This window comes from Cynocephalus volans, chromosome 7, assembly GCF_027409185.1.
Source record: "Cynocephalus volans isolate mCynVol1 chromosome 7, mCynVol1.pri, whole genome shotgun sequence".
Classification (NCBI taxonomy): Eukaryota; Metazoa; Chordata; class Mammalia; order Dermoptera; family Cynocephalidae; genus Cynocephalus; species Cynocephalus volans.
In genome coordinates, this window is record NC_084466.1 from 160,500,265 (window position 1) to 160,511,400 (window position 11,136).

Below are 11,136 nucleotides of genomic sequence, written 5' to 3' on the forward strand. Positions count from 1 at the left end.
TGATGGAGTGTCACCTGCAGTGACTGCCACAGTGGGTTTTCTTGTCCCCAGCCTCACGCCCTTGTCTGCCTCTTGAATCTGAACTGGCCAGTGACGTGCTCTGACCAGTAGAATGCCATGGAAGCAAAGTCTGGCCACCTCCGAGCCAGGATCTCAAGGGGCCAAAAGCATCGCTCTCCCTCCCTCAGACCACAGTTCTGGGCCGAAAGGCCACAAAGCTGGAGTCCAGCATTGACTGCAGACATGGGGGCACCTCGGGCCAGCCAGCCCCTGGCAAGCCACCCGTTGATGGCAGTCACACAGGGACCCTCGCTCAGCCCAACCCAAATTGCTGACCACAGAATTGGGAGTAAAAACTGATTGTTGTTTCAGCTGATGTTAGCTCTAAGTGCCAGGTGACTGGCGCACAGCAGAGAGCTGGCAGAGGATGGCCGCAGCGGGCAGGAGCACAGCACGGGCAAGCGCAGGCCACACACGGACAGCCCTGGATGGGCCATTGTGCTGAGTCACTAGGAGAACCTGCACATCTTTAGGAAGTACCTTGTTTCTATCCCCAATTTCCAGGGAGACAGTAGGCTTGTGGGGGTTCGGACAGTGCAGGAGGGAAACCAGTACAAGATGACGAAGGTCAGATGGGGTGGGGCCAAGACCAAAGTGCCCACGATAGCTCTCCCTGCCCATATAACCCACTTCTGCCTTGGAATTAAAGCATTAATGTGTCGATGGTTCTGCTCACGGCCTGTCTCGGTGGCCAGGCCAAACAGCAGTGGCACAGAAGCAGCGTGTGGCCACGGGGTCTGACCACACAGGCCTCTGCCCTTTGTGACTACTGTGCGTATCCTCCTGAGCATGAGCACCTCCTGGTGCTTGGCCTTGGCACCCAGAACACAGCCAGGGAGACCAGTGCACAGAGGAAACCTATGAGCACCAGGGATGGAGCTGAAGTCGGCCTGGGAGAGCGAATCCCTCTTCAGGTGCAAGGGGTAAGAACAAGGAGCCTGATGCAAAAGGTGAAACAGGAACCTGGGATCCAGGTAAGATGGGCGGGGCCTGCAGGGAAGCTTGGGACAGCCCAGGGATTTTTCTTGACGTGACTGGGCACAGGTCGTGTGCCACAGGGTGGGGGGTGAGTCCATGATAAAGGCACAGGGTCAGGGTAGATCATGCCAAGAAATGTGGAATGCAGGGATGGTCAACAGAGAGCTCAGAGACGAAAGCAAGTAGAAGCGGGGAGCCCCGGGGACATGTGTAGGGGCAGGTCAGGAGAGCGCGTGGCCTGTGCAGACAGCCAGGGGTGACCAGAGGGAGTAGCCTTTGCCACACTGCCAAGGCCTGCTGTGGACCCTGGTCTTTGCTGGAATCAAGACTTCGTCAGACCTCAGCGTGTCAGGCAGGTGGGAAGGCCCCTCTCCTGGGAGCCCACCTGCACTGTGCAAGCTCCCCGTGCAAGCAGACGAGCACGAGCCACTATATACAGCAGTGCAGGAGCAGAACCAGCACCTCCAATCACAGTCAAATCCGCACATGAGAGCTGCAAAGGCATCTAGAGCTTTGGCTTCCAAAGGCTCTTGGCAGCATCTTACAATTTCACACAACTGCTGTAATAACACGGTTCGCTTACTTGCACTGGAAGCCAGTAGGAAATATTTCAGAACTGGCACTCCCCTTCTATTTCCAAACACAACGCCATGCATGGCATCACTTGTGATTAGAGCGCCATGCGCCCACATCGCCCCTGGAGCCTCCGTCCCTGTGATCAGACAGGCTGGGACCGAGTATTACTGATGGCCTGCCTATAAGGCAGAGCATGCAAGTCTACCCTTAAGACAATGTGTCACTGTTCATGTGGGTCAAAATCACAGTTAATAATCTTGGAGAAGTGCCCTGACAAATTGAAAGCTACTACTGGAAAAAAGCACCCTGATGCGCATCTCATGATATTAAGGCACACCCTGCTTTCCACATTCCCGCAGCCAGTTCCAGAAATGAAACAATCACATTCCTTCTGAGAGTGTGGTGCTTGGGAGAGGCAGACGGCACTTCTGCCAGCAACTCCACCCCCTCCCATCCATGAAGCCAACGGAGCATCCCAGCACCTTCTTCCTGGGAACTGATAGGGCTGTTTATTGCACGTGATGACAGAGCACGAATTAAAAGAATGTTTACTTTGTAGTAAACAGTTGCTTTTGGAAACTCTTCACACCGTTTGTCATCAGGAATTTGCTTGTGATCATGCACTTCCCCCCCTGGGTAATTTGTTCATCCTGAAGCAGAACACATTTTCCAAATCACTTTACCAGCTCAGCACATGGCAATGCACACAACGACCACAGACACATACACACACATGCACGTGCACACACAGAGTCATGTGCAGAGACACCCACACCCATGCACACACACACAGACACACACCACACACACAGACACACATGCACACACACCACACACACATACAGACACCCACACACACATGCATGTGCACAAAACAGAGACACTCACACACACATAGATACCACACACACAGACAGGCACAAACACACATACCGACACACACACACATGCACTTGCACACACAGAGATACACGCAGAGAGATACACACCCACACACATACAATATATCACACACAGACACTACACAAATAGACACCCACCCATACTTACAGACACACATACAGACACCACACACACAGACATATGCAGACAGACATCACACATACACACAGACACCCACACACACATGCATGCATGCACACAGACAGACACACAGATGAATGCATGTGCACACACAGACACAAATGCACAGACTCACACACACCCACCAGTGCTTCAGCAACCACCTTTGCAACCAGAGTCTGCACAGAGAAGCTGTACTTATCCAGTGGAGCTGGGAATGTAATTCAAACTAAATTTTTTTGACATTAAATATCTAGATAAGTTAGGCAAATTGGTCCTCAGGGACCATTTCCTGAATTATCAGTGCACTCTTTGCTGGGAATATCAATCTGTGGGGATCATCGGTGTGAAGCCAGGAACAAGGAGGATAGGGGGCGCCTGTCCTTTCCCTGTGGCCAGGGCACCACCTGCCCCCTATGGGAGGCTCAGGCTACCCCAGGGGGTCTTTCATCCTCTTTCCACAAACAGCCAACTGGGAGCAGCCTCTCTGGCCCTTCCTGCCATGCACAGCCCACCCAGCGGTCCCGAGAGTTTGACAACAGCCCTGAGAGCTGAGTGTCACACCATATCTGTGCATGACAAGCAACAGCTCAGGCAAATCCAGATCTGTTATCAGCCCGTGTTACAGGTGAGGAAACTGAGGTGTGGAGGGGCACAAAGATTTGTGCAGCTGGAGTGTCCTGGCATGGGAACCTGGGAGCCTGAGCTCCTGAGCCTGCACTAGGAAGCTGGTGGGCTTTGCTTGCACAGTGCCAGCCAAGGTGAGCGTGTAGACATGCTTGCAGAGTTGCACAGGCAGCAGTGAGAAATGACAGACACCCCTCGCATTCACCCCAGCTCCCCATGGTGCTTACGTTCTGCAAAACAATAGCATAACACTATAGCCAGGACATTGACCTGATAAAATCAACCAATCTTGTTCAGCTTCATGTGTACACTGTGTGTGTGTGTGTGTGTGTGTATGTGTGTGTGTGTATTCAGATCCACTCAATGTTTTCACCTATGCATGGTCAGTGTATCCACCCCCGCAGTCAACACATGGAACAGCTGCAACACCACAGGTCCCTGGTACTGACCTTGTACAATCACACCCACCCCCCTCCCATCCTCACCTCCCTCTCTTCCTGCCTTAGCCCCGTCCACCACCTCACCCACCCTAAACCATGGCCACCACTAACCGGGGGCCCGAAACTGTCCTCTATTTGTAAAATTTTGTCATTTCAAAATGTTATAAAGTAGAATTATATAATGCCTTTGGGATTGGCTTTTTCACTTAGTGGGATTCTCTGGAGATTCACGCAGGTTGCTGCTTGTATCAACAGCTCATTCCTTTTCAGTGCTGCATAGTATTCCATGGACTGGGTGTACCATGACTTATTCAGTGACTCACCTTTTGCAGGGCACCTGAGCCAACTCCAGTTCGTATCTATTACCACGTTGCTGTGAACATTCACGTATGGTTTTGAGTGAATGTTGAGTTTCCATTTCTCCGGGAGAAAGACCCGAGTGCAGTGGTGGGTCTCATGGAAGCTGCAGATGTGACTGTGCAAGAGACTGCCAGAGTGCCTTCCCAGAGGCTTCACGGTTCACCCTCCGCAGTGATGCGTGGGGGTCCAGTGTCTCCACGGCCCACCAGCATTTGGTGTTGTTGCTGGTTTCTTATCTTAGCCATTCTCATGGGTGGACAAAGGTTCTTTAAAAAGGTCATGGAAAGATTTATATTATCTTGTGATTCTATTTTTCCGCAAACTTTTTGAAGTGCCCTCACACACAGAGGTCTCAGTGCAGTTTCAATTAGTACTTCCTTACGGGCTTAGGATGCCAGTGTCTCTCACGTGCTTATTTGCTGTCTGCACACGCTCTCTGGAGAGCTGTCCCCTAATAGGACTGTTGTTTTTGCTGTTGAATTTTGAGATTTAGGTAGTCTGGATACCAATCCTTTGTCAGATATGTAGTTGGTGAATATTTTCACCCAGTTTTCAATTTGTCTCTCGCCCTTTCCCATAGGTCTCTATGGAGCAAGAGTTTTTAATTTTGATTAGGTTCAACTTATCAACTTCTTTTATGGCTTGTGCTTTTGGTGTCAAGTCTAGAAAGTCTTTGCCTAATCCCAGATCCTGAAGATTTTCTCCTGCCTCTTTCTGAAAGTTTTTAGTGTTTTATGTTTCACGTTTAAGTCTGTGATCCACTTGGAGTATTTCCTGTATAAGGTGTGAGGCTTGGATCAACGTTTATTTTTTCTACCTGTGAATATTCAATTGTTCCAGCACCATTTGTGGAAAAGGATGTCCTTCCCCCATTCAATTTCTTCTGCACCTTTGTCAAAAATGATTCGATTGTATTTTTGTGGATCTATTTGTGGGTTCTCTGTTCTGTTCTCTGGCCTGTCTCTTCCTTAGCCGAGCGTGCTGTCTTGATTACTGTACCTGCGTGAAAGGTCCTGAAATTGGTTGGAATGATTCCTCCCAGCTTACTCTTTTTGAAAATTGTTTTAGCTATTCAATAGCCTGAGCCATTCCACGTAAATTTTAGAATAAGCTTGCTTGTGTGTACAAAAAACAAACAAACAAACAAACAAACCTTTCTTGGATTTTGAAAGAAATTGTATTAAACCTATAGATCAATTTGTGGAAAACTGACATCTTTCTATGTTGAATCTTTCAACTCATGAGCATGATATGTCTTTCCACTTATGTCTTCTTTGATTTCTTTAAGGATATACTCACATGGTATTAACTATAGGCACGTGTCGTGTGATAGATCTCTTGAACTCATTCCTTCTATCTAACTGAAATTTCGTATCCTTTGACCGTCTCCTCAAGCCCCCATCCCAGCCCCTGGGCACCACTCTTCCACTCTCTGCTTCTGTAAGTTCAACTTTTTTAGGTTCTACATACGAGTGAGATTATACAGTATTTGTCTTTCTGTGTCTGGCTTATTTCTCTTACCATGATGTCCTCTGGGTTCATCCATGTTGTCACAAATGATAGAACTTTTTCCTTTTCTAAGGATGAATAGTATTCTTTTATGAACCTATACCACATTTTGTTTATCCGTTCATCCACTGATGAACACATGGGCTGATTCCATATCTTGGACATTATGAATAGTGCTGCAGTGAACACGGGAGTGCAGACATCTCTTTGACATACTGATTTAGTTTCCTTTGGATATATATCCAGTAGTGGGATTGCTGGATGCTATAGTAGTTCTATTTTTAGTTTTTTGAGAAGCCTCCGCACCGTTTTCTGTAATGCTGTAGTAGTTCACACTCCCACCAACGGTGTGCAGGGGTTTCCTTTATCGCCACTTCCTCTCCAACACCTGCTATTATTTGTCTTTTTGGCCATAGCCATTCTAACAGGTGTGAAATGACATCTCACTGTGGTTTTAATTCGCATTTCTCTAATGATTAGTGATGTTGAGCATTTTTCACACACCTGTTGGTCATTTGTATGTCTTCTTTTGAAAAAGCTCTATTCATATCTTTTGCACATTTCCTAATCAGGTTATTTGTTTTCTTATTATTGAGTTAAGTTCCTTATATATTTTGGATATTAACCCGTTATCAGATGTATGGTTGGAAAATATTTTCTCCCATTTTGTAGAGTGTCTCTTTACTCTGTTGTTTATTTCATTGGCTGTGGCAAAAGCTTTTTAGTTTTATGTAATCCCATTTGTCTATTTTTGCTTTCGTTGCCTGTGCTTTGGGGTTCAAATTTTTAAAATTAGTGTCCAGACCAATACCATGGAGTTTTCCCTTATGTTTTCTTAAGTTCCAGGTGTTACATTTAAGTCTTTAATCCATTTTGAGCTGATGTTTGTATATGGTGTGAGATAAGGGTCTAATTTCATTCTTCCACATGTGGACATCCAGTTTTCCCAGCACCATTTATTGAAGAGGTGTCCTTTCCCCATTGTGTGTTCTTGGCATCTTTGCCGAAAATCAATTGACCACAAATGTGTGGGTTTATTGTGGGGCTCTCGATTTTGTTCCATCAGTCCATGTGTCTGTTTTCATGCCAATACCATGCTGTTTTGATTCCTATCGCATATTCTGAAGTCGGAGTGGGATGCCCCAGCTTTATTCATCTTGCTTAACATTGCTTTGACTATTTGGGGTCTTCTGTGGTTCATACATGTTTTAGGATTATTTTTTCTATTTGTGAAAAATGTCATTGGAATTTTGATAGAGATTGTATTGAACATGCAGATTACTTTCAGTGTGGATGTTTTAACATTAATTCTTCCAGTCCCTGGACATGGGATATCTTCTCATTTATTTATGTCGTCTTCAATTTATTTTATCAGTGTTTTATAGTTTTCAATGTATAGGTCTTTCACCTCATTGTTAAATTTATTCCTGGGTATTTTATTTTTATTTTTATTTTTATTTTATTTTATTTTATTGTCACTCTTATAAATGGGATTGTTTTCTTAATTTCTTTTCTGGATGATTCTATTGTTAGTGGATACAAATACTACTGATTTTTATATACTGATTTAGTATCCTGAAACTTTATTAAATTCATTTATTCATTTTACCAGTTTTTTGGTGGTTTTCTATATATAAGATCTTTAGGGTTTATGTATAAGTAATTTAGATGTAAATAATCTTGGTATAAATAATCATGATCTTCTATACGTAAGATCATGTCATCTGAAAACAGGGACAATTTAACTTCTCCCTTTCCAATTTGGATGCCTTTTATTTCTTTCTATTGCCTAATTGCTCTGGCTGAGATTTTCAGCATGATGTTGACTAGAAGTGGTGAGAGAGGACATCCTTGTCTTGTTCCTGATCTCGGAGAAACACCTTTCAACTTTTCAACATTGACTATGATGTTAGCTGTGTATGTGCCATATATGGCCTTTACTGTGTTGAGATAAATTCCTTCCATACCTAATTTGCTTAGAATTTTTTCATAAAGGGATGTTGAATTTCTTTCAGAAGCTCTTCCTGCGTCTATTGAGATGACTGTAGAGTTTTTGTCTTTCATTCTGTTGATGTGGTGTCTGATGTTTGTACATTAGCATGTGCAGAACAATTCTTGCATCCCTGGGATAAAATCCCACTTGATCGTGGTAAACGATCCTTTTAATGTGCTCTTCAACTGGTTGGCTAGTATTTTCTTGAGAATTTTTGCCTGTGTGTTTATCACAGATATTAGCCTGTAATTTTATTTTCTTGTAGTGTCTTTGTTTGGTTTTGTCAGGGAATGCTGGCCTTGTAAAATGAGTTTGGAACCATCTTCTCTTCTTCAATTGTTTTGGAAGAGTTTGAGAAGGATTAGTATTAGTTCTACCTTAATGTTTGGTAGAACTCAGCAGTGAAGCCATCAGATCCTGGGCTTTGATGGGAGAATTTTTATTACAGATTCAATTTCCTTCATTGATTTCTTTCATCAGGCTTTTGTCATTGTCAACATATATCATATATACAATCCCTGTTTTACATGTAAACCTAGGTATTTATTTTGTTTGGAGCTATTGTAATAGAATCGTACTTTTATTTTTGGTTTCTGCATGTCCAGTGTTAGTATATACAGATGAGAGGCTTTTTTGTTTGTTTATTTTGTATCCAGTAACCCTCGCAAACTCACTTTTTAATTCTAAGAGATTTCGTAGTTTCTTGGAATTTTCTACATCATGTCATGTGCAAATAGAGACAGTTTTACTTCTTCCTTTCCCATATATGTGCCTTTTGTTTTATTTTATTTATTTATTTATTTATTTAGCCTTATTGGATTGTCCACAACTTCCAGTGCTATGCTGAATAAAAGTGACAAGTGTGGACATCTTACCTTGCTCCCAATCTCAATGGGAAAGAATTCATGTTTTTCCATGGACTATGATGTTTGCTGTCAGGGTTTTATAGGTGTTCTTTATCAAGTTGACATAATTTCCTTGTATCCTTAACCTGCTGAGAGTTTTTATCATGAACTGGTGTGTGGATTCTCTTTAGTGACTTTTCTGCATTAATTGATATGATTGTATTTTTTTTTCTTTTGGCTTGTTGATTTGGTGGATTGCACTGATGGACTTTAAATATTGAACCAGCCTCGCATGCCTGGAATAAATCCCACTCAGCCATGATGTATAATTCTATTTATACATAGTTGGATTTGGTTTGCTGGTATTATGATGATGACTTTTGTGTCTAAGTTAATAACAGGTATTGGTCTGTACTTTCCTTTTTTGTACTGTCTTTGTCTGGCTTTGATATTGAGGTGGTTTTGGCCTCACAAAGTAAGTCAAGAGGTGTTCCCTCCTCTTTCATTTTCTTGAAGGGATTGTAAAACTGATGCTGTTTTTTCTTTAAATGTCTGGTGGAATTCTCCAGTGAAAGCACTGGGGGCTGGAGATTTATCTGGGGAGAGTATTTCTATTACAAATTTAATTTCTTGAATGGTTATCAAAGGACTGTTCAGATTGCCTATTTCATCTGGTTGCATTTTGGCAGGGTGTGGTTTTCAAGGATGTGTTCCATTTCTCCTAAGTTGTTAAATCCATGAGCATAAGGTTTTTATAATACTACATTGTCTTTCTAATGACTCAGAATCTGTATTGATAACCTCTGTCTCATTCCTGGCGTTGGTGGGTTCTGTCTTCTCTCTTTTATTTTTTATCAGTCTTGCTAGAGATTTATCAACTTTCTTGGTTGTTTTTAAGAATCAGATTTTTGTTTCATTGACCCTATTATTTTCTTTTTAAAAATATCATTGCCTTCTGCTCTGTATGATTTCTTCCTCCTGCTTGCTTTGGGTGTATTTTTCTTTTTCTAGCTTCTCAAGGAGGAACTTAGGTTATTAATTGGAGGCCTTTCTTCATTTCTACTGCAAACATTAAGGTCTATAAATTTCACTCTCAGCACTTAATTGCATCCCACATATTTTGTTATGTTGTGTTTCTATTTTCATTCAACTGTTTTTCTTTTTACTTTCCTTTGAGATTTCTCTTTGACCTATGGATTATTTAGAAGTATGTTAATGTCCATATATTTGGAGATTTTCCTATTGTCTCTTCATTATTGATTTTTAGTTTAATACCATTTTGGCCAGAATCCCAGTCTACCAAGTCTGGGAAGAGACCCGTAGGCAAAGACTCTGCCCATACCCCCAAGCACCTAGGGTCATGTTCAGGGAGCCCAGAAGATAGGGTCTGAGCTGTGGGACAGGAGATGCTCTTGCACCTGTGACTCCTCAGGACCTTCTTTGCCACCTCCCCCCTTATTATGGATTGAATTGCGTCCCCCTCCCCCCAAAGTTTAATGTGTTGGAGGCTCGGTCCCCACTGTGACAGTGTTAAGAGGATGGGAAATCCTATTATGATAATTGAAAGGTGGGGCCATGAAGAGGTGATCAGATTCTGAGGACCAGGCCATAGTAAATGGATTAATAATGGTGGTTATGGCATGGTTCTGGGGGCTTTCAAGGGAGAGTGCATGAGGAGCTCTCTCTGTCTCTCTGCTCTGCTATTCTGCCATGTGAGACCCCTGCATTACTGTCACCACCACCAAGGCTCTCACCAGATGTGTTCCCTGGACTTTGGACTTCCCAGACTCCAAAGCCATAAGCAATAAGTATTGTTTCTATACAAATTACCCAGTTCTGGGTATTTATGGTATAAGCAACAGAAGCAGGCAAATATACTCCTGCTCAGGCCCTTCCTTTCCAGAGCCCAGTGCTGGGGTGCCTGAGGCATGGAGATCAAGCAGACGTGTCTGCTGAGACAAGATGAGATGGGGCCTTTCCCATGGGCTTCATGCCTATAGGCTTCTGCACCTGCAGGGAGCCTGAATCATCCACTCCCCTGAGTGTAAAGAGGGGACAATGACACCTCCTGAGGCTGAGGTGAGGGACATGAGATGCGGACAGTGCGTTTGCATAGCACTATGACCACTGTGGAGTCTTGGCAGGCTATGCGCACACACGAGTGCAGGCGCCTCCTTCACCTTCAGTGCCCAGACCAGGCCTGGCCTATCAGAGATGGGGAGGCTCCAGCAAATTCATGCTGACAAGATTAGGACTCTACCTCCCTCAGTCAGGGGACAGTGAGGCCATCTGGGCATAGCATGGGAACCTCCAGGGGGGACGAGGGGGCTCTACAAGGGGCCAACAGGATCTCTGTGCCTCAACAGCAAAACTCAGGCAAGTCATGTCAACACCACCCAGAGGGAGCCAGGAAAACTTTCCCCTCCTCCTGCCTTCCTGTCTCCTGCCAGAGGCCCCTATTAACAGAGCCCAAGAGAAGACCAGAGGCCAGGAAGCCCAGTGGAGCCCTCCCTGGTCCAGAACAGGGCAGGAGGGTGGGGAGGGGATCTGGGAGCCAATAAGACCCCAGGGCAGCCTCTTCCCTGAGTGACCACTCACATTCTTTGGAGCTCAGAAACTTCTCTTGTGTCCACAAATCACTTTTTAATTAGTGACCAGTGGTGTGTAGCTGTGGCAATGCTGGTGT